The 27,958-nt window shown below is 44.0% G+C and overlaps 1 protein-coding gene across 6 annotated transcripts in view; it reads left to right on the plus strand.

Moving 5' to 3' along the window:
- The window catches only part of ccdc85cb (coiled-coil domain containing 85C, b), a 48,675-nt gene that overhangs the window by 3,730 nt on the left and 16,987 nt on the right, over positions 1 to 27,958 (plus strand). The window lies entirely within an intron of this gene.

The raw sequence follows: 27,958 nt of genomic DNA on the forward strand, positions 1-27,958 counted from the left end.
CTTTTTAATGTCAACTATTTAAATTCGTTTTTCCATCTTGGCTGTTGCACATCTTAAAGATTTTCATCTCCTTTGAGGCAAAAGAGACAACTGGGAAGAGGGTGGGGGGAGGTAGGGGGTGCATGAAAGGGAGCCCAGCAAAGGGTCCTCAGTGGGTCTTGGTGGTGTTGGGGGAGTGGCTGAATGGCGGTAAGGGGTTGGCTGGGAAGCTTGGGAGTGGAGCCGGGACTGTTGGAGGGCACATTGTGCTCAAAGGAGGTTGGGTTGTGGAGCTATCCCGCTGTCTGCTTAATTGAATTTCTTGTGCACTCACATGGCTCACCCCCACCCCGATTCACCCCACCCTACTCCCCCTACCAACTCTTCTTCTTTTGTGGATATAAGGACAATGTGTGTGTGAGACGGGGTGTGCGCCGTTAACTGTGAGGCTCCTGTTTAGAAGTCCTAGAAGAAAAAGCATTGGGGGTTGCTTTGAGTACAGCTCAGTTTTCTAATCTAAAACAGTGACTTATATTTCCAGACTTTTAACGTTTGCATTCGCTTCTGGTGGTCTGGAACTTAGTTCCAGTCAAAGACCGCCTGAAACATGATGCTGTCACAGAGGGCTCGCTTTAGGCTCCCCTACAGTGCCGCACAGATTGCCTGAGACTCACACAGCCACACTCGGTCTCCAAACGAGTCGGGGGGGAAAGGCTGTCCAGATGAACTGATTAGGATCCTCTCTGCAGTAGTGCTTCTTTGACCTTTAGACATTCTTACACATTCCACTGACCTTTTAGCTGCCAGGGATCGTAAAGAGCAGTCTGTCGCACACAACGACGTTTACGCCTGATGTCCACAGTTTCCTGACTTTTGCAAGTGCTGCTGAGCCCGTTTCAGTCTATAAACTTTAGACATGACACGTTGATAGGAACCATCAGTTTACGTGTCCTTCCTTTTCTGGGAAACAAACGCCTTGATGATGAATTAACTTGATTTGCATTTGCTGCATTCTTTGCAGCACTTATCAAGACTTCCAATCTAATAATCTGCTGAAACTCTCACCTGGACAGGAAATGTTTTCTGTTTTAAAACCGCCCCAGATAATAAGGTGTAAACATGCTACTTGCATGTGTTTGCTTGCAGCTTTAATTATTTTCTACCAGTGTCCACACTACTAATGAGCCAGTTTTGATTTGATAATTCAAACTGTCCGAACTTTGCCATGTTTAAGGCTAGATCCACAGACCTGGACGCTCTTCCCATTTTTCCAGGCTTGGGACTGGGTGTAAAGCAGATGTCAAACCACCATGCAGGTGCACACGAATGATCGCTATGATAGGACGTGTTATTAGAGATGGAGATGGGTTTTAGTGAAAGTTGTTACTGTGGCTACGGCCCAGCTAACCCAGGAGGATCAGGTTTCTCGGACTCAGTTGAAGAAAGAGAGAAATTTACGCTGTCATCGGCATATTTTTGGCCGCTTGTAACATTTTAAGATCTATCCGCAGTATCGCAGCCCCCGCTGTGCTGTGGATTTCACTTCTCATAAATTATTCCCATTCTACAAAAAATCTTCCCTTTCATTGGCTGACGCTTGTGTACCAACACAGATGAATAAAACGTGTAGTAAATAAGACTCTGATTCAGTAAATACTTTTAATTGGGCTATGCAGGTGCATCTGGTTAATCCATTACTTTCACACAGCCTAGTGCGAGTGTTTTCTTTGTAAATGTGTGCGTGCTTGGGGCCAGTGAAATTTGGAATAAAGCCCAATCATTGGTGACAGCTGCAGAAGTATACCAAAATGCTGGTATACTTGATTATTAAAACTTTTCCCCTCCCTTTTCCCAAAGGCTTGTTTTTACCAGTTCGTATTATTCTAGTCACACTGCTGCAGTGGGTGGGCTCATTTGCTATGAAAAAAAAAAAAAAGAAAATTCAGATTGGGTGAGCACCAATCCATCCAGAGCTGACCTTTGAGCCCTACAGTCCAAAATTCAGGATGTTAGTTTGCTGTTTCGCTATAAACATAAAAGTTTGCAGAGCGTTACAGGAAGGCAGAAAGCTGCAAGTATGGCTTCTGAATAAACAATGGGGACTTTGTCTTGCTAGTAGCTTAGTTAATGAGCTGGCTGGCGAGCAATTAGCAAGCTTGGATAGATTATTTTCCTTATTCAGTAAAAATGCTTGAGTGGAATAGTGTGCAAGCTTGAGAACAAAGGGGGGATAAAGTGCACATTGCAGAGAAGCCACAGTAGTGAGTGGCTGACATGTTAGCGACTGGCTCACTAGCTGACGTAGTTCGTCAGCTCTGCGATGAGTTTTCTTTCATTTATTTATTTAGAGCTTGTGTGTCAGCCCACTCAGCTGTGTGTGCTGCTCGCAGAAACCAGTCAGATAGGTTGGTGATTCACCAGAGATTAAGATGTGTCAAGATACTACTTTTGAATTTTGGTTTAGAGCGTCATGCAAAACACTTGTGCCGCCCGTCTTTTCTTTACGTTTTGGTTCCAGGAAACCAGATTTCTTTGTATATGTTTGTTTATTTGTTTAAAGTGATCTTGAGCAATAGTTCTCCCGGCTTTTGCTCTTTTTTTTCTTTGACATTGGCTGCTTTTCGCTTCATTTGTAACTCAGTCCTTAGAGATAAACAAATAAATGTCAGGATTTAAAACTATCTGTAGCAGACGACCCGTATATGAACATCATGTTCTTAGGAAATAGAAAATGGCCCTCTACTGTTGAAGCATCATCAGATTACACCAAATTAGACGAGAACTGGGAGAACTGGACTGAAAATCAGTGGCGACAGGACTTGTGGAGTGATGAATCTAAACTGAGTGTATACAGAGGAAGTCAGGAGGGCGGGATAACAGTGACTGTCTACAACCATCTTCAAAACACGGTGGAGGCTATCTCATGGTTCGGGGTGCCTTTCAGCCAGTGGTGTTGGAGTTATGAATGCAGATGAATCAGTCTATGTGGAACAGCTTCATTTTTCAGCCTGAAGAAACCTGGAGAACTATTCCTGAAGACTAAAAGAAATGACGAGAAATCTGGTCTAAGATGGTTCTTACTTTTCTATACTGTATGTGCATGTATATCTATGTATGTTTGCACTCTATTCAAAACATAACAAAATAGAAATTACTAAGGAGTGGCTCAAACGTTTTTCCCAGTACTCTATATTGAAGCGTGCCCCGATCTCCTGCATCTACTTTCCTGAGTAAAACGTTTTGTTCCTGAGAAGCTGCGCCTTATTACAATATGTTTAGTCACTCGGCTGAGTCATCCACTAAACCAACCCACTCAGGCTGAAATTAGGTTCAAATTACTCCTAATTAACTGACTGAGAAGTCATAAAAATGCATGTTTAAACTGGGGTCTTTAGCACCTGCCGTTGCTACATGTATGTGTGCTTTAATGTATGAGGTGCCACAGTCGGTGTGAACTATTCCCCTCTCTCATGTAGCGATCTTCCTCTTTCACTCTGTTTTCATTTCCTTTTTCGTTACCCTTAGGGAGTGACATGACCTAAAAGCTCACAATAAAAGTGTAGAGCCAGCCGTCTTTGTTGGCCACCAGCGTGTGTTTGTATACTTCATCATAGTAAAGAAAATTAGTCATGTCCACATTCTTGTGTGACAGAAGCAGTTTTCTCTGCGTTATGATTGATCAGTTACTTTAAAAGCAAAGGATCAAGGATTATTTTCATCTCCTCACAGTAGTCCTGAACTAAAACACCCTTTATAGTCAGTTTTTATGGGGAAAATCAGTCTCTGCCTATTTTTTTTCTGCATTAGTTCAAAGTCTTCATACAGAAGAGTTTGTTACTTCTAAGAAAAGTTGGGTTTTTGAATGGTTCCCATGTTTTTCTTCACTATATCTCAGCCAGCGACTCTGTTTCTCTGTGTGAGCTCCTTTCTTGTTTCAAAGGAAACCGTAGGACCAGCAACACAATGGTGTTTTTCCTCTCTGCTGTCGTTTCAAGTCATTGTGTGGAAGTCTGTGTGGCAGAAAAAGGGCGTCTAAGCAGGAATAGGATGTTTCTGTCACCGATATCCTGTTTGTCCATGCTGAGATTCATGTTTCTGTGTTCCAAGACGCTGAGGTGGTTTCTTGTAACCTCCCCCTGCTTAGTGGCGCTTTTTCTGGTAAAGATAAACACCTCCATGTTGCCTAGTCAAAACTTAGAGAGCAGCTGCTCTCTGCTGCTAAACTGAAACGGCAGTTTTGAGATCATCATAACTGCCAAAGTGAATAAAGGTTCACCACATCAAATTAAAACAAAACTCTAAATCTACGTAAAATTGCCGTGGCTCGCCGTTTCATAGTTTGCAAAATACCCCACAAAACATAATTAGACCCAGTGGTGACTTGGGTTGTGTCACATGTCGTGTCCCTGGAGTATAGCCAGCATCTGTGGCTTCTATTCCTATCCAGCAAACTATCTGTGTGAAGCCTGCTGGGCTGATAACACAGATAATGGAGAAGAAACACAAACTCACTGATGTACGCAGGACAGGTTAAGAGAGAGAGAGCCTCAGTGGGGAAACTCTCAGCTGTTCACTGTCAATGAAAAGCCTGCCTGTCAGGACGTCCCACATTCCTGAACAAACAAAAGAGGAAGTGGGTCCCGTTCCTCTTTGTGACACAGCAGGAATGAGACTGCACAGAGAGAGGAGCAGCAGGATGGAAAAAATCGAGGAAAGCGCGTGTCTCTAGGCCGCTTTTTGAACTTTTGCCTCCCCGTCTATTCTTACGTGACAGACTATTCCAGTCGTTACCTCTATCCTCATCCGTCTCTCTGCCGATTTCTGTGAACCTGCTGTCTTATTCACTGTCCTTTCATTCCCGTCAGCGCAGCACCCGGCCGACAGAATGAGGTTACAGAGCCAGCGTGAGGCTCGCGCATACACACGGGCTGACTCAGAGATCCAATGCGAGGCCTTTTAATAGAACAAAAAGTTTTACAACACGTCGTGATTGCTTTAATGTTCGTGTGGTCATCAGTGACACCCTGGAATCTATAAAAGTGCCGCTGATGTTGTGATTTAATACAATTAATAAAAGCACTTGGCTCTGTCGTCCTCACGCTGTGCCGCCGTTTTGCGACCGTGCCTATCTAAGAGGCTGTCCTTTTCTTCTGATCATTGGACAGCGGGCTGCTGGAGGGGCTTGGTTGCTCAGTTGCCAAGGCAACAAGCAGTGATCAGTGGGGCGAGTCGATGGCTCCCACGCCTAGCCTCAGAGCCACTGAAGCGGAGAGAGGTAAGGGGTTGGGGGGATGGGGCTTGGTTTGGGCATGGTTGGCCTCCATGGTGGTTGACCCGTGCACAATGATGCCAGCCCAGTGAGGTCAGCTCTGTCTGTGTGTGAGTTACTTGCTCACAATAGACAAGCAGGGCGTGGTTTGTGCGCTTGCTCATCACCAGACCACGTTTTATGTGGGCACTGTCGTGTGAAGTTGAACAATATTTTGCGACAGCATTATGCAGGTAAAACGGGTCACACTGTAACAATTAAATGTAGAATGCACTTTAAATTTCCTGACATAAACCCTTCTGAGATCATGTCCAAAATCTTTTTTCCTGCTTCTCTTCTAAAATAATGTGGCTAACTTGTCTCGAATGCAGTGCAGTTTAACTCGCACCCTCATCATCCCTGGTTGGCGACCTCCTCTCGATTAAAGTCGAGGTAAGCGAAAGACGCTGTGCTCCTGGCGAGACCCTTATCGATTCACGCTTCACGTCAGATGGCACTAGATCCGATAACAAGCTGATTAGGATGCAAATGAGAGCAGCTGGACAGACCTCAATTGGTGCAATTGGCGCGGTGGCAAAAACTCGTCTGGGCCGCGCTGTAAAGTCACCATCAGCAATTTGATTTTGTCTACGCAACACCGCCAGTGACCTTCGAGAGTAGAACAGGTTGCCAAAAGTCAGCAGCTCGTAGATAGAACACCTCTTCATCAGCTCCTTTCGAGGGCCCGGGAGGAACGAGGCGTTTATCTGGATTTTCTGCCTGTCAGCTCTTCTGTTTTGGTCGCTGTGACATTGGAGTCAGCAGATGTCTTCGCCTTGCTTCAGTTTACACAGCGCTGTCACCTTACTCCAGCCTCCAGTCTTAACAGTTATAGATTGTGTTTTTGTGAGTGCTTGGGCTCTTTAAATGGGGCTTTTTCGTTTTGGAGCCAGGAGAATGAACTTCCTTCACTTCTTTGCGAAGAAGGAAAAAGAAAATTAAAGAATTATTGAAACGCTTGCTTTGTTGCTTGGATGAGAATAGCGTCACATTCCTAGTTGGATGTTCACTGGAGCACTTGTAAAATAGTGAAACTGGCCATTGGCCATCGAGATGGATGAGATGGTGTGGAGGTCTGACTCTCGGCTAAAACATCTGGAATCAATCGTACAGTCTACAGCACTATTGCTCCATCCTGAGGAATTTTTTTTTTTTTAGATGGTTTCAGGTAACATTGCTTTGGTTTGCTCTGGAGGCTAATTTCCTCTTGCAGGCTGGGCTGCGTAACTTAAACATCTCTGTTGTGGTTTGGCACGGCACTTGAGAAACACATTTCTCTCGGCTATTTCATGTTGGGCGCTGGAAAGAAAGTCCAATTGAAACCATTTGGTTATGCTTTAAAGTAGAGCTTTAATAGTGAAGTGGTCAAGTTGGACAATGACGCAAAAAACTGAACCACCAGGCTTATACATAAAATCTAGGTGTGCTGGGAAATGCATGTCTGTTTTGAACTTGGATATATAAAGGGGAAAAAGATCGTAAAGAGAAAGTTCAACAGATGAAAAGAAGGTAAGTCAGAACGTAGAAGGTCAGAGGTTGGCTTTGAAGCTGCAATACGCATCAAACGTCTTCCCAACACATTAAATATGTATTCATCTGTCTTTTACCACATCCCACTTCTCACCACAAATGCTCAGCGACGATCTGACAGCTGTCGACAGTCCATCAAAAAAGGTATTAAGACCACCCCACTTAACTGAGCTCGGCCTCAGATTATACAGCCTGATCAAAGTCATTATTTATTCAAACCGAGCCAAATGTAGGGCATTTGATTCCACCGTGACAATCGTAAAGAGCTTACATGAAAGCTGATAATCGGGCGAAAATGCAAGCTCACGGGAAGAAAAGGCGTTTACCTGACTAAATCGATGACTGGCAACAGAGGGAGAGTGATGCAGATGCTTTTTACCTGGCATGCGTTTGCCGTTTGTGCTGGTATTAACGGTTATGGACTAGCCGCCAGGGAAAGTCTGTGTGATTATCTGAAAATCTGGACATGTTCCTGGGTCTCCCTCCGATCCTCTTTGACTCCATCAGAGCTAGCTGTGGGTTCTGCAGATGCGCAGATAATGTCTGATTAAGCACAGGCTGCCTGGCTATGGTTGGCCGCAATCATGGTTCTTAAAAGGATGTGAGACAGTTTGGTTTAAAAGTGTTGCAGTGGGAAACGGAGGGGAAAGAAATCGCCCTCTCTTTTCCATCTTTTCAAGCCTCTCTGTATAGAGACGGGTTTCGAGCTTGGTGTAAAGTTGGTAGGTGTCATATGAGGCAAATTGAGGCAGTTATTCATCTTCAGAGGGGCATCACACATCATATTTCAAATCTCTTCTAACTCACACACTGAGAGGAGATGACACTTATGACAGCCAATTATAGCAAGCCTATTTCTCCTCCCCAGCTCTGTGGCCTAGTTGGTTCTGATCTGTTCTCCTCGCCTGCTGGTTTTTGTTTTTTTTTTTCTTTCTTTTTGGGAAAGTTCAGCATCGGCACATTTTGAGTCAGACATCTGCTTGCAGGGCAAAAGAGGTTGGCTAGCACTTCATCTCGAGTGTTTCTCACAAGGCACCACAAGAACTCATCCTCGTCAGGCTCTCGGTACGACTGAAACAGCGATTTCTAACCAGTGGCTTAAGTGCTAGGTCCTGCTGCAATAGGAAGGGGGTATGTGGAAAGATTAACTTAGCTATTGCACCGAATGACTGAGCTAAACACATGTAAATGGTAAATGGCCTGCATTTGTATAGTGCTTTACTAGTCCCTAAGGACCCCAAAGCGCTTTACACAACCAGTCATCCACCCATTCACACACACATTCACACACTGGTGATGGCAAGCTACATTGTAGCCACAGCCACCCTGGGGCGCACTGACAGAGGCGAGGCTGCCGAACACTGGCGCCACCGGGCCCTCTGACCACCACCAGTAGGCAACGGGTGAAGTGTCTTGCCCAAGAGAGCAAAAACTAGTTATACTGGTTGAAATGGAAAAGTAATTGTCACAAAGTAAATAAATAAGTGTTTGCAAAAGTGTTCTAAAAGTACAGCTATTTAAATGATTTACTAATTTAAAAAAGAAAAATGTAAACATTAGCTAAAAATAATGAATAAACCATTGAAATGGAGTAGCTAAAATTATGAGTAAAACCTTTTTGCTAAATATATGCCTGCAACTTCAAATAAATGTTAAAAAGCTAAAAGCAAACACTAGAAATGAATGTTAGTGAAACACGGTTAGACGTCTTAAAGAAGCAATTAGCTGCTGTAGCCAAAGCTAGCAGGCTAAATCAGTGGTTGCAAGAATAGGCTAATGGTTATCGATGGCTAACTAAGGGAATGATAAGCTGAACGTTATCCAAATTCAGTTAAAGCGAGTTGAGGCTTTTACACACCAGACGCGTAAATGCCGACCGTGTAATTTCACTGGAAAAATCTGCAGAATTTATTTGATTTTAACGCGTTAAGGCCGAGCACTTTGCAGATCTGAAGGTGGGTCCTCGTGTGTCTAAACAAGAAAAGGGTTTACCCATAGTGTTATTTTACAATTTATATATTCAGTACAGGTCGCCGTTTTGAGCTGTGAATGCACATTTAGTAATGCAGTTCTCCGATCAGTCAGATCTGTTTATTCGAGCTTGGTTTGGAAAAATATTCTGTAAATTTTCCTGAGCGGTACTTCTATTAATTATTTTCTGTTTATTAAAAGCCAGTCAAGAATTTGGCGTCAAAGACAACATGTTTGTCACACATAACTCATAAATTTCAGTAACTGTTTAGAAGTCTCACATAAATTTAAAGATGGCTTAAAGGTTTAACTTAAAATTAAAATGTGCCTAATCTCAAAGTGTCCAAAAAAAAACCCCATCCACAAGCAAAGATGTACTAAAACTAAATCTGATATAATCTTCTTGAAATTTACGGAAACGTTGCAGCTGGGATATTTTCTACGCCGTCTGTCTGAGTGGACCGATTGACCCCACACATCCTCATATGCAGATGCCACAGCACAGAAGGACTCAAAGGGCGCTTGCAGAGTGTGTCCTTCACCAAGGCCAACGCTTTAATTTGTGATTTTCAAGCAAAGTGACTCACCAGAACTGACTTCACTACCTCACCATCAAGTCCAGTCACACTTGGCCTATTAATTTTTGCCCACAAACAAACATCTCATATTCTAAAACCGTCCTTTTTCTTGAGGAAGCCACTCTGACCCGTGTCCGTCTTCGCAGACACCCGTCACTATATTTGTAGACGGAGTAGCAAAAGCAGCCATGGGGAATTTCCAGAGACATTTCGCCCTACGTTATCTCCTGTATATCCACTCCTCCTTGCTAAATCTCCTCTCAGTCTGCAAAACATGGAAGTGGATTAAACCGCTTGATGTTGTAGCTGTGCCACGGATCTCAAACGTGGCAGAGGGTTTGGAGGGGAGGGCTTCTGTTTAAAAAGGATTTGAAGAGCAGGCTCCAGTGCTATATCTCTGCCCACCACTCTTTTGAATACGTGGCATGTAGCCCTGCGTATGATAGGCGCTGAATAAACCGATGCACTCTCTTAAACCCTTTAGATGACATAGCAGTGTTAAATGACATGTGTGCTTGATGAAAGTGCCCCTCACTGGGGTGCAATAGTGTCCTAACAGGAAGCGGAAGAATAGAGTATGAGAGCAGGGAGGGGGCTGCTGAGGGGGAACCTCTGTAAGAACGATGCAAGGTTGAAGATCCAGGAGCAACGGAGGACACTGCAGAGCAAGCAGTGTTCCCTTTTTGCCAGTTGCTAGGATACTACACCCTTTTTATTCAGCGTTATGGGGTGTGCTTTACAGCGCTTTCTCCACAGAGAGGCACCTCTTTTGCTGTGCTCATTTCTGCCATACATCTCGCTGTACATCTTGACAAATTTCTCCTGTCAGCTTTAGTTATTTTTGTTTTTTTGGGGGGGGAACTTCTAAACAAGTTGAATCTTGCTGCAGAGGAATGTATCTCGATGGAGGCTGGTGACTTTAAATCAGGCCTCCCTTGAGCAGGAATGTGCGCTCCGTACCTGCGGGGGCCTCCTCGTAGTCAGCACATGTGCACTGAACAATAACTGGGCATTCAGCGGAAAGAGACGAAAAGGGAGGCTGTGCCATGTGGTAGCGGTTTGAGCTCAGTTAAGCTACGTAAGGTGGAGCATTTATACAACGTGTAACAAGATGAAAGATACAGTGTAAGCACTTTCCGTGCAGAAGTTTCATTCACTGTTTGGGAGAAATGCTGGATGAGATAACACTTTCATAGAAAGCCACAAAGTAAAATAAAAGCACAGACTCGCAGCTCGCGGTGCAGCAAGCGAGTGGAAAGGCTGACAGGAGGTTTTCAGGGAGCTCACGTCAGTGACCATCAGCTGATGAGGGGAAATCTGAGAAATTGTAAAGCTTAAGAAAAATGTGCAAGAGGGAGAGAAGATCTGAGCACATATGTGGAAACATGAACAGGAGAGAAAACCAAAAGCTTTAAAGGCGCCTAAATAAAGAAGAGACCAAATTATTGGTGGAGCTGATGGGAAGGACGAGGGGCAAAGTATAAAAGAAGGAGAGGAAATATCTCACGGCTTTAAAAGAGACAAAACAGGCTATCCACAGTAACCTTAAGTGCTTCTGCTTAAAAAACGTCTGAAGAAGACGCACAGAAAAAGACTAAGGAGCTAGAAACATCACTACACCTGCAGAGCACTGAACAATGCACATTACTAAGCGCTGAAAAAAGGACTTGGCACTGACTTAACATACTTTCATTTTCAGAGGAGTAAATATTTCACCAGAAGAAAGCCTTTTATCTCTGCTCCACAGCTCCCACTTTATCACTGTGTTTTACATTGGAGGTACAAAGTGCAAGTTACATTCTGCCCTGCATACCTTTTGAGTCACATGATTCCTAATGCTCTTCTACCAAGCACCGAACACAGTAAAGTTTTTTTTTTTGTAAGGAATCTGAGGAATCCGCTCAATTTTAATGTATTTTTTTTTTTGTTATGTTTTTTTTCTACAATATTAGTAATTTAGGCCGGCCCTGCTGGGTGCTGATGATTGGGATTCCACACTGTTCACTTCTTTCCCGATATCAGCCACGCTGTAGGGGACTTGGCACTTCAAGAATTGAGAAACGAAAACTTGTAACACGAGTCGACAATCAGGTGATTGCATTGATGCGCGCACACGGCAGAGGCAGGCATATTTACGTGTTATCGTAGTAAAAATGCAGATGAGTTCTTCTCATATCTGTGCTTTGCATGGATGATCCTGAGACATTTGGCTCTCTGTGTTGATAACAAAGCTGTAAAGTTAATATAACCCAAGAGGGATAAAATAGCTTTAGAAACCTTATTTTTGGGCAGCTGCTTTAAGGTGTTTTTTTGTTTCTATATATAAAATTTACCTTGAGATTTCATACATGCAGTTTTGGGTCCTGGTGACCACTGAAACTGTAGTTGTAGCTTTCTCTCCCAATTCATCTATCACAGGGGTCGGCAACCTGCCGCTCTTTAGTCCTTATAGTGCGGCTCCGCCTGGTTTGGGAAATAAATTAGAAGTATTTATCTGAAGTGTATTTTATTTATGTTAGTTATTTTTGTTTTTAACTTGTAGTTCTAAATTGGAAGATTATTGTGACATTGAAATATAAAAATAAATTTTCATCGCTCAAAATAAGCGTCACACTCGCGGAAGCCGGTGTACCCGCCGAAACGCCGTGCATTTATCGAGACTTCCAACCCCAGGTAGGCCAGTTATGGATCTTCGGATCCACATTATGTCAGCAGCTGTTCTCCACCGTGAACTATGTTAAAGACAAACACCGCTCACGCCTCACAGATGACAGCTTACAGTCCTGCGTAAAGATGAAAGTACAGCCCTGATTTGCAGACGCTGTGCGCAGAGGTTCAGGAGCAGAAGTCCCATTGTAAACATACCACGGCAGACCCGACGATGTTTCCATGAACACGCTTTTCAGCATCTCTTTACTGACCACTTTTCACACACGGTTGCTGTACGCATACAGCCGGCTGTATTTTTCAGCTCACAGCCCGACACACACCAACAACAGCATAGAGAGCACAGACGTTAAGGCGGCGAGGCGTGATTGCCGGTGCCGCTCAGGTGCGTCCGCCTCCCCTGCAGCGGTGCTGCAGACCGCACCCGACCACACACATTAACCAGGTAAAATACTCATTTTTCAGCAACATAGTACTTTTTCCCCCCAATTATTATTATTATTTTTTTAAAAGTCAGGTCAAGGCTCCAAAAGCCCAAAGGCGATATAAGGGTGGTGGCTCGCAACAGTTTTTGTTTGCTACATGGATCATTTTAGTTCAGCTTTCCTTTGGTTCTATTTCTTTAAGAGTTCAAAATGTGTTAATTACATAAATAAAATGTAATTTTCTCTGTAGCACTTCATGGATTTCATCAGCAACACACCTTAGTTGCTCACACAAAGCATAAAGGTAAAAAACAATATATACAGTGTTATCTTATTTTAGATGTCATAAAGTATTTGTGGCTCCCAGTGTTTGCGTTTGCGTGGAAACCGGCTCCAAATGGCTCTTTGGGTCTTAAAGGTTGCAGACCCCTGAGCTAGCACCTTCAAAATAACTGCCCGAATAGCTGCCTGGGGGCATTAGCAAGATTAGCTCCCTAATGCTCACTAACCAGTCATTGGAGGCCAGTGTCCCACCGCACAGCTTGTCAGGGTTTGACAGCACTTTGTGAGTGGCGTTACCCTCGGTCTCAGCGATGATTGGCTCATTAAAAGTGCTCCCACGACGCTGATTTGAATGATTGATGCTTTTTAAAGGTCTGGCTTGTACACTCCCCTTTTCACATTCCAGCCTTTAGCGTAATCCACCAAATGCAACGCTATGCAAATCTCTTTTGTAGCCAGGCTTTCATAAACTTGCATATCGCCATCAGTGTGTTTCACAACTGATCCAGCTTGGAGCGGATCCAACTTCTTAACTGCTCTGTCACCATCAGACGTCTCCGTGGTGGTCTGAAGTTCGCTTATTTACATGTTTTTTATAATGTGAGTTATGGCTTTCACTGTAAAATATGGAATGTGAACTTGTGATTGCTGCAAGGCCGCAGATGTTAATGGCTCTCGGGTGGGGCCTCTTTGACTCTTTACATTTCTGTGGGAAGTCAATAAGAATGGCGTGCTGACAGGAACTTGGATGAAAGGTGCAGTGAGTGCAGTCTATTGTTGTTACGCTGTTTAAAAAACAAACAGGTGAGTTACGTAACTCTGTGTCTGTGAAGATGCCTTTTTGCTGAGCTGCCTCGTGGGATTCCACATGCGGAAAGAAAAATGTGACAGAAGAGGTCATATTCCACCAGGTGGGAAGGCAAATCGGCCGCTTTGCCTTAATGTCGTCATTTTAATTTCCGTGCTGTGTGAGAGTGTTGAGAATTTTATGCACGGATTCGTTTTTTTCCACTAGGTTGGCAAGGAAACATTAGAAATGTACGTGAAACTAACTTTTAAACTGGTGAAGGAGACACAGCAGCTGACATCAGTTTGTCAGCCTGCAGCGGTTTAAGTTTTAATTTTTGCGCGTCTTTTTGGTCTCTGTGCGGACACCTCATGGACTGAACACCATCCCATCCATCCCGTCCTGTGCAGGATTGCTTGAAGCTTTCCCGACGCACACTGGGAAGTGAAAGGCCAGGCTGTCACAGGGCTGACACACAGACAAGAAGGCCAAGACGCTCACAGCCTGCGTGTTTTTAAACTGAGAGGAAATCTGAAGACGCAGAGCATGAGAACAAAGGAAGAAGAAGAGGGGGGGGGGAAATCTCCCAACAGGAGAAGCTTCCTCTCGCTGAACACGTTGGATTAAGTGGAATTTTTAAACGGAGACAGACATGAGAATATTGTCAAGGACAAAAAAAAAAGCTAACATATGTTCCTGTTTGCTAATCTGGAGCTTTTACAGTAAGATGATTAGAGGTTTGAAAAGCCTCCATTTAAAAATGAAACAAAAAAAACACAGAGGGCTGAGTCCAGTTAGAAAGATTTACCTCCCGCTTATGTTTTGGAACTCCTATATACTCTGTTCATCTGTAAGTGTGTGCAAATTTGTTTGCCCCCAGCCTGATCCTCCGTTTCCCTTTTGACACACTAACGTTTTTCCCAACTGGATTCTGTTGGAGATTTACTGCTCACCACCCTCTGTTTTTACTGTAGGCCTGTTAGTACAATCAGTGGAGTCAGAGACCACCTGGTGACCGCTGTCTTGTTCTGATCTGTGTCACTCGCTGCTAATCTGAGCTGACACGGCGACTCCCAGAGGACAGCTGGCTCCGCAAACGACAATGGAGGCCAAGCAGCGCGTGACCCAACCGTGCTCGCCGAGATAAAGTTAGCCCCGCTTTTGTTCTTGACTGGTGTCTGGTGCCTTTTGCCTCCCCAGTAGTTCAAACCTTCTGCTTAACAGGGGCGGCCAATCAGGAGAAGAACGGCTAATGGGCTTAATGGGAGAGTTTGCTCCAGATAGCCGATGAACTCGCTGATCAACGTAGCTCGATTTTGTCAACTGGAGTAGGTCGACCGTTCGGCGTGGAGGCGACGCTTCTGTTTAAGCCTGTAAAGTTGTTACTTTTGGACAAGCTGAAATAGTTTTTGCATGAAGTTTCTGGAGACGTTTTGAGGCATTCGTGAAATAAAAATCCAATCCTGGTCGTTAAAATTATTATCCCAGTCCAGTGCATATTTCACTCAACCACCTTCTAAAGTTCAGCGGCTTCAGCAGCCAGCGCCAGCTCCTGCCACACTTATAACTTCCCAGTGAAAAATGGTCCCCTCACATTTTTTTTTTCTTCTTCTACATTTTATTTATGACAGCCAGACCCCAAAAAACATCTTCAAAGATTGCATCTGTCAGATTGACATAAAACGGGCTTCAGATCCTGCCCCCATCAGAGGCTTCAAACCAAACAGCCTGTGTAACCACCCCGCTGTGCGAACGATAGCCATGCATCACGCAGAGAGAAAGTGTGACTTGACGACCAGACGATGGGGTGCCGGGGAGGTCTTGTATAATAAAATTACCAACTGATGAGTTTCCATTAAGCTTTATGAGGCATTTATGTGTGTGTGTGTGTCTGTATGTGTGTCTTTTACTGTAGGCTGATTCAAGGCAGGTTAACCATCTGGCCATAAACCTCTAGTCTTACTCGCTAATGGAATTTGTTCCTGGGATTCTGAACTCATGCGTGTATGTGTGCGCGTGAACAAGCTACACTAATAAACCTAATGACTGTAAAGTCAGAGGCAGGGTTTAGGCCTATTAAAAGCATGGAGCGCTTCACTGCTACACTGGCACTTATGGAATTGGGACCCTTGTGATGTACCACCGCATGGTGTGTGTGCGATGGGATTTTAAACTCTCCCTATATGCTGGGTTACAGTTATCTATAATGCTTTAATCCACTCCATTATCCGATTGAATCTAAAGCTCTAAATTTTAGGGTCGGCCGACACGGGTGGCGGCACCGGCGGTCGGCTGGAAGTGGAGTTAATGTTTGCAACGGCACCGCTTCCACGAAGCCGTTCATTAGCTTCATTAGTTAAGTGTTTACTCGTATAATTAATCACCCTCACATGATTGGAGCTGCTTACTTTATTGATTGGGCTCCTTTACAAAGTATTTAAACCTCTGCCAGTACAGAGCGCCGCTCGGGTATTTGTCACCACGGGCTCCATTTCTCTTTAACTTTTTCAATTTAGCGTTGAAACAAATCGTTATTGGCATATTGGAATAGTATGAAAGCAGTTGTTCTCAACCAGGGGGGGGTCCGCACTCAATTTATGAGAGAGAAAAGGAGCAAATTTCAGTGTTCGCTCAATTCGGCACAGGGATTTTACTAAAGATGCCACTGAAGCAGAGCTATGAAGAGACTAGTGGTCCATCTTGAAGGACACTGGCTCTAGATCAGTTTTAGCTGCACACATTTGGACTGATCAGGCACCTCAGGAAAGCTTAGCAGGCCTGGGCGAGGCCTCAGTGCTGCCCTGCTCTCTCAGGCCTGCCACGTGACCAAAATAACCAGGAGTGGAGCCTAATGTGTGCTTGTCACAACTCGTAATACTTTCTTCCTCAAAGGTCGCCGGCATTTACGCTCACTTGACTCCTCTTCTCCCTCAGGTTTCACACCTTTGACTTTATCTTTCATGCACTTAAATATTAGATGAAGAAGTCTTTTGTTTGTATCCATCTGGAACAGCTAGGTGTCATCTTGCCATCAAAGGGAAAAGGAGTACTTGTTCGCTTCGATTAAATTGTTACTTTGCTGCAGGAACCTCACGTCGGGGAGAGGTTAAACACATCCTGTGTCTGCGAATGTGTTTATTAGCAGCGCGCCCCTGTTTGGACTTGTTATGAACGCCTCTCCTGCAGAAAAGGATGCAGACGATTCAAAGCTAGACAGACTGGCCAGTTTTACTTGGAGCTAAAAACAACAAAATTGAGGGGATAATATCAGTGGCGTGGATAATGATTCCTGGCTAGCCTTGTTTTCCTCTGTAGTGGAGACTTCAGTCCAGCCAGCTCTAACCATTCATAATGGAGGCTATAATAGAATTCCCTTTGTTATTATGCCTGTTTCTGTCCTGCCTGCACAGTGTCTCCTGTCTCCCTACTGTACGCCTTGCTGTCATTCTCCTGTTTCCTTTCTAATGGCCCTCTTTCCTGACGACTGCAGAGTATAAGTGCTGTCGCCTTCGCTTAGCTTCACCGTTTCTCAAATCACTGTTATGGGAGCGAACTCGGATCCAGCATCAATCCAATTTTAAGCTGTGGTTTGGATGAGATACTGTCTATCTGAACAGCTCTTACATAAGACTTTTTTTCTCTTTGTGGCAGTTACTGTGCCAATAGCCCCTTTTGGTACATCTCCAGATGACTCCAGCGCATGGACAGGCTTTTATGTTCGTTTGTGAGAATCGTCCTTGTGCTGTTACAAAACTCTCGACTAGTTGTGCAATTAGAAATGGAGCCCGACTGATGTAGGATGTTTAAGACCGATACCGATATCGATACATGCCTAAAAAAGTATGCGTTTAAAAATAATTTCGTTTTTTCATCGCAGGAAGTCATGGATGACTTTGATGACTGTCAGTGACTACTCGAATCAGCTGGTTGATGTTTGCGGTGTTGCGAGCTCACTTTGCAGAGTGTCCTCTGGTGAACAAACGATGCAACGTTAACACTCATAGAAAGTTTGAGTGGCGTTTCCCCGTCTCTGATATCGACTGATAGGACCCATATATTGGTCGAAAACTTTTTCTGACCAGACGCTAAACCGTAAGCGTTGAACAAACTTTCTTGCTTCTTTCTGTCCTTGCACCGGCAGCAGTGAGAGCTGCACCTATACGACTCTGCATTAAGTTAACTTACCCCTTCTTACTTTTATTCTTATGCAAAGTCATTTTCGGGATTTCCTACATGTTGTCACATGTAATTCTTTGTTTCGAGATGTAGTCGACATAAATACCGTCCATGTCGACACACAGCAAGACAGATGTTGTCGGCTCATAGATTAAATGGCGCAGTCACAAGCTGAATCTTGCCCTCATTTTTTTTTTTTTCCCGTTTGTTTTCTCCGATTTACATTGCAGTGAAATCACTGGCGGTTGATATTGGCATCAACAGTAATGAAACCTCCGCATGATGTCACTGGAAATGTTATTTTCACAGGATTGGAAGAAAAAGCCCCGCTTTGCGGATTGCATCAGAACCCACACGGGAGATGGGATTTTCAGAGGCCGATAATAAAGGGGTTTCAGTGTTGAACGTCCCCTGTATTTACCATCTAACTGCTCGCTCTTAGACTCTGCTTACATAAGCACAACCTTTGCCAGCTCAGCAGTCAGTCAGACAGGCTTTTAAAAGAATGCAGATTTATGCAAATGAGGCTGCTATTGGGTTTGCGGTGGTGAAACCGTGGTAACGGGAGAGGAATGAGGTTAAATAGGGCCGTGGGCTCTGGGGGGACGTTCTCTACCCACAATGCCCTCTGGTGTTTGTTTACACACTGCGGTGGGTTGTGGGTTGTGCGAGGTAAAGCCAGCCATCTCTTAAGCCTCTTCTGCAAAGCCTTCCGTGGGCACTGTGGGGTTTCACGTTGATGACATCCACATGTTTACAGGCAACATATCTTTGAATCTGTCGTCCAGACTCACGTGTTAAATTGTTGTTTTTCGCTGACGTTTCCAAAATGTTCTTCTTTTTATTTTTTTTTTCATTTTATTTTGTTGGCTAAAACATGATTTAACTCAAGTAAATATTCATAAAGCACTCCTAATCCCCCGAACAAATCATCCCATCTAAATGGCTGCATTGTACTGGAATGTATTCAGACAAAGGGGATTGTGCAGTTTTGTGTGCTGTTATTTAAAATAAATACACAGAAACGCACTAATTCCACCATCGTCTTCTTCTGCGCCAGCAGAAAATGGTTGCTGATCTAGAGGAATGACGCGTCCCGTCCCCGAGTCAGTCAAGAGTTATGACCCTTGACCTTCATTGTCGAGGGCCTTGAGTGCTGCCGAGCGTGAGATATCGGTAAAGCCTTTTTTGGTCCTTGGAATCAGCATAGACTGAACAGAATATATGGCTCACCCCTGAAAGCTTTAGCGAGCCCTTGACAGCTTCTTAAATTAGTACTGGAGCGCTTTTAATGTCCATTTATCTTGTAGTTTGGCTCCTGACCTTGATCGGCCAGTAAACCAAGGGGTAAAGGATGATTTTAAAAAGGTTTATCTGCTAAATAACAGAACTTACGCGCTGTGCAGGAGTAGGCTGAAGGGTTTCGGGACGGCAATGTGAAGGCAAACAATAGCTACCAGCTAATCCATCTACAAAATGTCACTAATCTTTTTCTGTTTTGTCTCGCAGTGAATAGCCATCACACACACACACGGACAGTAAGGGTGCGGACTAAATTAAGCCCACAGCTTTGATTTCACAGGATTGAACTCAACTAGCTGCCTGATTGCCTTTCTTTTAGCCTAATCAAAAGATTAAGAGCATGGGGCAGTAGTCTGAGAAGTGGCCTAGTACTGTAGAGCACTTAAGCAATGCAAGCGCTAAACCATATGTATTGATTTTTGACAGCCTTGCTAGCAGTCACCCTGGAGATCTCCCATAAAAAAACATACAAAAATGTCTGTGCATTAATGCGTGGCCTCATACCGTGTACGTAATCAGTGACGCACACGGATATCACACGTACTGTATTGCAGCCGTATTTTCAGCCCGACGCCCGTAGGTGCAGACGTGCAAAGGCATCCGCTGACCCTGCAAGGGTGGTGATGACGAGCTGAGGAGACAGCGGAGGGAGGCATCACTTTGTCGGGCAGGATGTGCGATGGGAACAAGGCGCGCGTCAGCGTCGCTGTCTGTTGGAGTACCTATAAATAAATCGGGCTTCTCTCCCTCTTTCTCTGCCACCGTCGAAGCAGACAGAGCGATCGATCGCTGGACGTCAGAGAATTAGTTTTCAGTTTCCACTCAATGGAAGCGAATAACCTCTGACATTACGAAGAGCCCCAGCTGACCTGTGCGTAACTGTGAATGTCTGAAATTGTCATGATTAGATGCATAACAGGATATGATTACCGTGGGGAATTGGACAAAGTCGATAGGGATTCGATGCCAGCATCCGTTTGTTTATCCAGACAGATTGATCTGCGTTGGAAAATATGAGGCCAGACGAGGATGCAAGAAGCAGGAAACAAGTGGAAAGCCTATGTTGTAATGTGTTTAGACTTCTGGACTGAGAGAACCTTTCCAACTGACAGAAGCCTGTTAGTGTACTTGAAGAGCAGTTTGGGTGTCCCACTGCTTTTCTCTCCAAACTTGTTTTTAACAAGGTTCAGAGGGCCGGCCTTTCCATATGTTTTTAGTTATTTGTGAGTTTTGTCCTTCTTTTAACACACAAATATTTTTATGTTTTACTTTGAAAACCTTGATTTTTAAAGTTTTGGTCTTTATTTTGAAATCAGAGAAACGGGACGCTGTATTCTGCTGTGATTCGGTGCTTTCACTTTTAGGCATGTGACTTTTTAAAAAAAATTTTATGTTGTTTTTCTGTCAGGATGGGACACTGAACCAAACTCCATCTTCCATAGGAAGAAAACTGCCCAGAAAACGGCGTGTAAACCAAATATTAACCTTGTACTTGCTGATTTAATTTACTGATGGTCAGATGTAATTCATTTCTCTCTTCACAAGACCTGAAAGTTAATGCTTAGCAGAGAGGAAGACCTGCTGTTACTCTTAAACCGAGAACACAAAGCTTGTTTATTCAGTATTTTTATTGTGGTCAAGGTCCAAGGTGCACTTTACATCCATTCAACTGTCTACCTTCCACTGCATGCCCGCACAATGCTTCGTAAGGCCATGTTATTCATGTGATACACCAAAGTGCGTGAAATATTTATGCTACCCAAAACTCCCCGAGGCAAAAACCTCCTCTAGTAGTTTCTCTCTGCGCTGAAGCCGCGCTGAGCTGTTGGTGTTTGGTTTTGTTTCCAACTGACAAGCAGCAAATGATTAAAGAGCCGATCTCACCTGGTCAGTGTTTAAGCTGTCGACGCGCACGAGCCTTCCCTCTGGAGCTCGTTTGACAATTTTGACTTTCACGCTAGTCACTCGGCAGGGGTCGTCTCCCCTCGAGCGTAAAGTAACGCTGCACTGTTGTCACACGCAAAGACACACTTTCACATTTTCATGCACATGACAGAAAACAAAAAAACAAAACATGTTTCGCTTCTCTCCGCAGCACATTCTCCCACGTACACATGCACGGACTCGCGCACGGGAGAGTGCGTGGGGAGGTGAGGCGCTCTCGCTCCCTTGGAGTGGGTGCCATGTCTTGTCAGATGGGGTTAGCTCCCCGCCGGCTGATGAGCCAGTCGAGGCTTTGAAGACCTTCCAGGAGCCCCGTGGTTTACGTGGTTGGGTTGCCAGGTTTTGCCATCCCCCTCATTAATGCAGCATGGTTGCCCACTTAACTTGTTCTTCTCTGTTCCCCTGGCCAGTTCACCCTGGCTATGACCGATTACTGTGCATCCAAGCAAAGGAACTAACTGGCCAAGTGCATGCCTGTATTTGTGGATTGCAGAATGCAGCACATGAAATGTTAGCTTGTTTTTATTGCAGTTTTTATAAACGTAATTGATAAATTAAAACTGTTCATCTAGAAAGGAAAGCCTGAAACCCTGTTTCTTTGGGTTCCTCAGCCACTCCGGGCTAAAATGTCACAGGAAAAAATAAATAAATCTCAAACATTTAATTTCTTCACTTTTGACACAAATGCACATCAGTAATCAAAAATTCTTTCTTGGACATAACTCTTATAGCTCAACTTTTCCATCTTCAATCTGACATTCCTGACCATTCTAACCAGTCTCCTTAGGGAAGGATTTTCCCAACTAATCTGCCTGAATTGAACATCTCGTTGAGCTGACAGTACACAGCCATGTCTACATTGTGGAGCACAGAAAGGCTCTGCAGGCAAATGTCACTGAATACTTTTCCTTTTTGTTTCTTTGTTTGTTGAACACAGTTTCCTTTTCCATCATCTTGATGAACTGGCCAATGAATGTTTCTTGAAAGTTTCATTTTTACGCAAGGGCGGAGGTTTGTTAGACTTGCAACATCAAGACAAAAAGAAAGCAACGCTGTGAAATGAATGTACCGTCTGTTTGTCATCTTTGCTATCTTAATGTTTGGAAGCCAAAACTGGAAAAAAGCTAATTTCACAATTTTATTTTTTTTTACATTTTCTTTTTTAATCAACAAATATAGCCACTGGTATCACTCTTAAAAATGCTCTATCAGTCATGCTGCACTCCTCACCGTTCAAGTGCTACATGGAAAGTTGGAGGCAGCGAGACCCCATCGCAGAAAAGTGAGAGCATCAGTCACGACAGATGCACCATTTATTAAGCCAGAAGCTGCATTATGAGAAGAGACTGTGGTGAACGGGTGTGTAGCTTGGTATGGGCTAGCATTAATGGTGCCTTCACACCAAACCTGTTTTCGTCATGCTTGATTTCATACAAAGCCCATGTAATCAACTGAGTTGATGCAAATTTGCACCTGGCAACGCAAATGGAGGCTAATCTGTATTCACAGGTTAAAATTTAGCATCTTAATTTGTGCACATTGTTTAAGAGCAGCTGAAGGTGCTTGAAAAGCCACTTTTAATGTGGCATGTTATGCAAGCAATGCATTTCCAACAGTTACAACACCGTAACTGGAGGTGGTGACTGTACTTCACACACCTTATGGTGACGCACTCATGTAAGCTCAATCCTCACTGGGTTTAAGGGTAAGTTCAGCAATTGATGGGTTTTTACAAAAGCAATAAAGTGATCGAACAATAATTCAAGGAATTACTTTTGCAGCTACTTAGACAAACATTACATTTAAATGTTTACTGCTGCTCTGACTGCTGGCTGGAGGGAGTGGCGTCTCTCCATGTCTTTGATTCTCTTCTGCCTTTCCTCTTTTCCACCCCCTTTTTCAGCTTTTAAGGTGGACCTCTTTCAGATTCCCACCATGAATACGGCTCGTTCCAAACGGAGATTTTTAAAGTTGCCGGTTAATAAAGCTATTTTAGTATAACGATTTAAGCTTTATGTAACCAGTGGAACTGATTTGACCACTGACTCGGGTGTAAGTGTAGAAAAAAGCAGAAACAGTCCATACTGTTTCACTTTCTTCAACATCTTGAGGTAATTGACCCAACCTATTCCCGCCTTGAACACATGTGTATACACACACACACGCACACACACACACACACACACGTATCACAGATGGGTTAAAAAAAAATCCCCTTTCTCGCTCGAACCCTCTCACTCATTCTTTCGCCCTCCCACATGAGCTCACACTGTCAGCTTAGACACCCATACAGCCCACATGCATTCCCTGTCTTCAAAATGTTGTGCATAAGCACTCATACATGCTACACAGACACGCACGTCGCTGAGAGAATATACATGTCTCTGCACTAAAACACTGAGATACAGCTGTGAATGGGAGATGAAAGCCAGAGCCGAGCCAGGAATAATAAAAGCAGAGTGATTTCAATGCACTGCAGGCTTTCTAAACAGCCCTGGGATCTGACTTGAAAACATAAGGGGATTCCAAAGCCTGGTCCTTTTTAACCATACTGCTTTACCAAAGCTACTTTGATGTAACAAAGACCTCGGAGGCTGGTTTTTGTAACATTCCCGCCACTATCTGCCCAATGTCGATTGTAAATGTATATGTGTGGTCTAATTTTAAGACTCGTCAATATAATTGTTGAAACCCCCTCGTCTGCCGTGACCTCCGATAACATCAGGCGTACCTTTTTGTTCCACTCGGGGGTTTGAAACATATGCACCGAGGGTGTGACAGAGAAAAAGAACTAATAAAGAGATGGAAAAGCAGACTACAAATTTAAGGAGGAGAATGATATTATACATACGCTATCCATCACAGTGACACTAATTCTGCCATTTCTTGTGGATGATACATTATCATTATGAGGTGATTCAGTGCAGGCTATATAAATCATCCTGGAAGGTAACAGTACTCAAACAGAAACTAAAGGAACTCTCTGGAGGTTTGGCCAATTGTAGCGCGGCGGAGCACGGTTTTATGAGAGGGTTCACGTTTGTTTGTATTGTGAAATGCTGCAATGTTCCCACCTTGTCCTGCTAATCAGCAGTGTAACGTACAAAATCTCACACTTACTGAAAAGTCTTAAAACGCAGACTGTATATAAAAGATGCACACAGACACTAACATCACCCATTGGTTTGTGGACTTTTGCTATGAAGCCTAAAGTTGGCTGTTGCTAACTTGTTTTTATTTATTTGTTTCTAAACCAGATGTGCCACAATTGGACAAAAGGTTTGGCGTAATTGTTAGCTAGCATTAGCTTTATTAGTTAGCTGCTTAGCTTAAGTTAAAATCACTTACTGACTGAAGTGGACAGCCAGCTTCTTAGATGTCTTCTGGTAGCGACCTGTTTAACTGTTGCTCAAAGTGGCCAAACAACTACCAATTTAAGCCTTAATATATCATTTAAATGGCCAACACTGACCACCATACTGTTGTTGCATAAGGAGAAAAATGCAACACCTTTTTTCTTAGAGTTTAAAAGTTTTACAAACTTGTATAAAAAGTTTAAACTTGTTTATTTGTGCTGTAAAGTTGGTCTTTTAAACACAAGGAGTCTATGCTTGAGTGACTTGTATTTGGAGACGCTCTCAAACGGCTATTTGAAGAACTGCAGTTTTTGGCACGAGTGCACTGGCTGCAGGTTTCAGCCTCGGAGGTTCCAACATTTAAATTATTTTAAAGGTCTTTATTTTTTCATGGCGACAGAAGTCCATTTAACACTGAATAGACATTATGCATTAAATTTCATACTATGAAATGTTACAGTGCGTTACAGTTCATACTATAACACAGCGGTCCCCAACCCCCGGGCCTCGGACCGGTGCCGGTCCGTGAGTCGTTTGGTACCGGGCCGCGAGAGTTGAGGCTCAGGTGTGAAATGTATGGTTTTCAGGGTTTTTATCGGTTTTCAGCGTTATTTTGTTATCGTTTTTATCATTAACTCTGTTTTCCTGGGTCTTTTCACGTGTGTTATGAATAAATCTTCTTTTTTTCGGTACCGGTACTAGTTTTATTTTGTTGTATTTATCCGTGACACCTTAAAGGCCGGTCCGTGAAAATATTGTCGGACATAAACCGGTCCGTGGCGCAAAAAAGGTTGGGGACCGCTGCTATAACACATACACTGTCTTGTGCAGTATTAAATTCCACACTTGTTTCACTTGTGATTTGGCTCGCAGATATTTTTGTCTGCTAGAGGCGTGCAGCAAAGACAGCAAGATGGGCTGTTATAGACAGATGGGCACAGGCTGCTTGGAGCCTTGTAGCAACCAAACGGGAGCTAGTGGAGCCCAGACCCTTTTAAAACGGGGTCACAACAACTTTTTGTAACTCTATTTTCAGTCAGATTAACGGCCTCATATGTGTTTTTATTGTTGTGACATAATATCAGGTCAGTCTCTTCAAAACTGCCTTTTTTTTTTTTTCTTTCTTCTTTCAGAGCAGCAAAAGAGCTGTAATGGAGAGAGTCGTTAAAGTAATGGGATGTAGTAAAATGGAGAAATGGAGGGAAAAGTGGGAGTGGAGTGGAGGTAAGGAGGGGAGTGGCTGCTGGAAGTGGGTCACAGTGGCACTGACGTGATAAAAAGCGACGCGCTGAAAGGGGGGATGGACTCGTGCCGCCGTCTGCGTCACCTTTTGTCCGGCGCGCACACAGATATATACAGTCTCACATCAGCTCAGTTCAGCGGGTAAACATCAGTAGCACAGATATAAAAATAGCTCACGTAAAGGCCGGGTTTTCCTCTCTCTGTCAGGGCCTCCAGCGTTCTCATGCTGCATTGTTTACAGCCTAGTTGGAAATATTTCACTGCTTCACAGCATCTTCTACTCGCTTATTCACCTGTTTAAGATTGCATTCAGGCTGTGCATAAATAATAACAGCCTCTCCCATGATCCTGTTTTTGTTGGGCTGTGTGTGCATGAAAGAGCAGATGCACCGAGCTGAGGTTTGAAAGGCGGTTATTTTGGCTCGGCTGTGTGATCTCTGTATGATCTGTAGCGTTTCCTTGTGGACGAGTGATGCAGGGGAGAGGATGTGTTGCTGGAGGGGCTGCGGGGATGAAAGGATGAAGGAGTGGCAGGGGAGCCAGGGAACAGTTTAATTGCCTGACCCTTCTCCCACCAGGATGACTCCGGAGCCGGGTGTTAAAGAGAGAGGGTGACGGCTGGATTCCACGAGCAGATCCCCGCAGCTCTGAGCGTGTGTGTGTGTGTGTTCTTGTGAATTTTCTCACAGCAGATCTGCACATATTTGAGAAAGACAACTTAATCATGCCGTGCGTGATGCTGAAGGGATGCACTTTGAGATTTAGCCTCCTATAACACATCAAAGGCTTGTGGGGAGTAGAAGGGGAGGGATGGTGCTGTGTTATGTGAAGAAGCTGTTCATGCTCGCGTCTGTGGAACCCATCACTTAGGGCCAATTCTGTTTTTGTTTTGTTTTTCTAGTTAACTGCATCAATATTTACCTTCGACTGCACATCTTTACATCTTATTGTTATTTATTTGGTCTTAAGAAGATAAAAAAATACGAGTTTGTTCGAACACTGATGGTTTAATCTTAATCCCTGTGAATAATCTCAACATACACAACACTGGGGGAGAAAAGCAGCAGTTAACATCCATTTTCTGCCCCCCCCTTCAGAGTCTTCTTCGTTTGTTGTTTGCTGACTGAACGCTGAGGAACCTTCATCCTAATCAGCTTGAGATCTGGCTGCAGGTCAGGCAAGCAGATGAATACAGATTAGAGTGTCACAAGGCAGTAAGAGAGGATTACCAGATCTGGCCAGCGTCCCACTGTGGCCTCCTGTAGGTGTCCAGTCACTGGCTAACAAGTGTTGTCTGCACTGGCCCTTCTTAAAAAAAAGTCATGGGGTTAGACCGATTGGACTTGGCTCTGTCTGCTTTCAAGTTGTGGGAAAAAGATCGATGATCCCGTGGGTTTTAAAATAGGATATATTTCCTTTTCTTCATACTTGTTTTACATTATTACACAAAGAAAAATGATGCAAAAGAAGATAAAAGACAACAGTAGTTGAATGAAAGACAACGAGGGCTTTACCACTGCTGTTCTGGTAAAGTGCATTTAATACAGAGCACCAATTCTGACATGAGAACACTTACAGGCTCCAGATTCAGTTCTGAAAATGTTGTTCTGCATCTATAATGTAAGGTAGATTTAGGACACCAGTTAAGCATAAGCTTGACCAAAACTTCATGGATCTGCAGACAGCTGAGTGTGTATGCTGTCTGACGTGTTTAGAAACCGCCGGCGGTTTGCATAAAGTATGTCTGAAACTGATAGCATCTGTGGCTGTGTGCATGTAACTACAAACCTGCTGAATCCAGGTTGGCGTTCGAGTGGGCTGATTTGTGAACAGTGGTGCCCCCTGCTTGCAAAGTGCTTGTCGACTTGCTTAAATGCGTGTTGGACTTGTGAGGGTCATTTAAGTCGAGGCAAACTAAGACGAGAGTTGCCAAACAGATGCGAGAAGCTTTGTTTCATTTGCGTGTGCGGCACCCTGCAGCTGTGAGTCCTCATGTGCATCTTGTTAAACCTCAACCCATCATTTTCATCAGCAGCTTCCCCGCCGTCGCCGCTCTCAGCCTCTCTGTAATTCCACTTAGAAAACAAAACAAAATAAAGCCGTGCGTGCGGTGTTGTGCTCCCGAGTAGCTACCAGAGCGCGGCTCCTGTGCGTAACTCGGCTTTGATCTCTCTCTGTAAATTAAACATGCCTTTTTAGATAACAGGCTCCCTGGCACCCGCAGAGTCAAACTGTACCTCCGCGCTTCACATCAGCTCCCGTCCCTGATTTGAACTCGGTAAAGTTGATTCAAGTCAGCACAGTGCCGCTTTATTGGGATCAACCTTGGTTGTGTAAACCTCTGTGGGATAATTAGGCTGCAGTTAGACTGTCAGATGTGCAGATTACAGACAGTTCTGTGACGAATCTCA

Source organism: Simochromis diagramma, unplaced genomic scaffold (assembly GCF_900408965.1).
Source record: "Simochromis diagramma unplaced genomic scaffold, fSimDia1.1 OVJJ01000802.1, whole genome shotgun sequence".
Lineage (NCBI taxonomy): Eukaryota > Metazoa > Chordata > Actinopteri > Cichliformes > Cichlidae > Simochromis > Simochromis diagramma.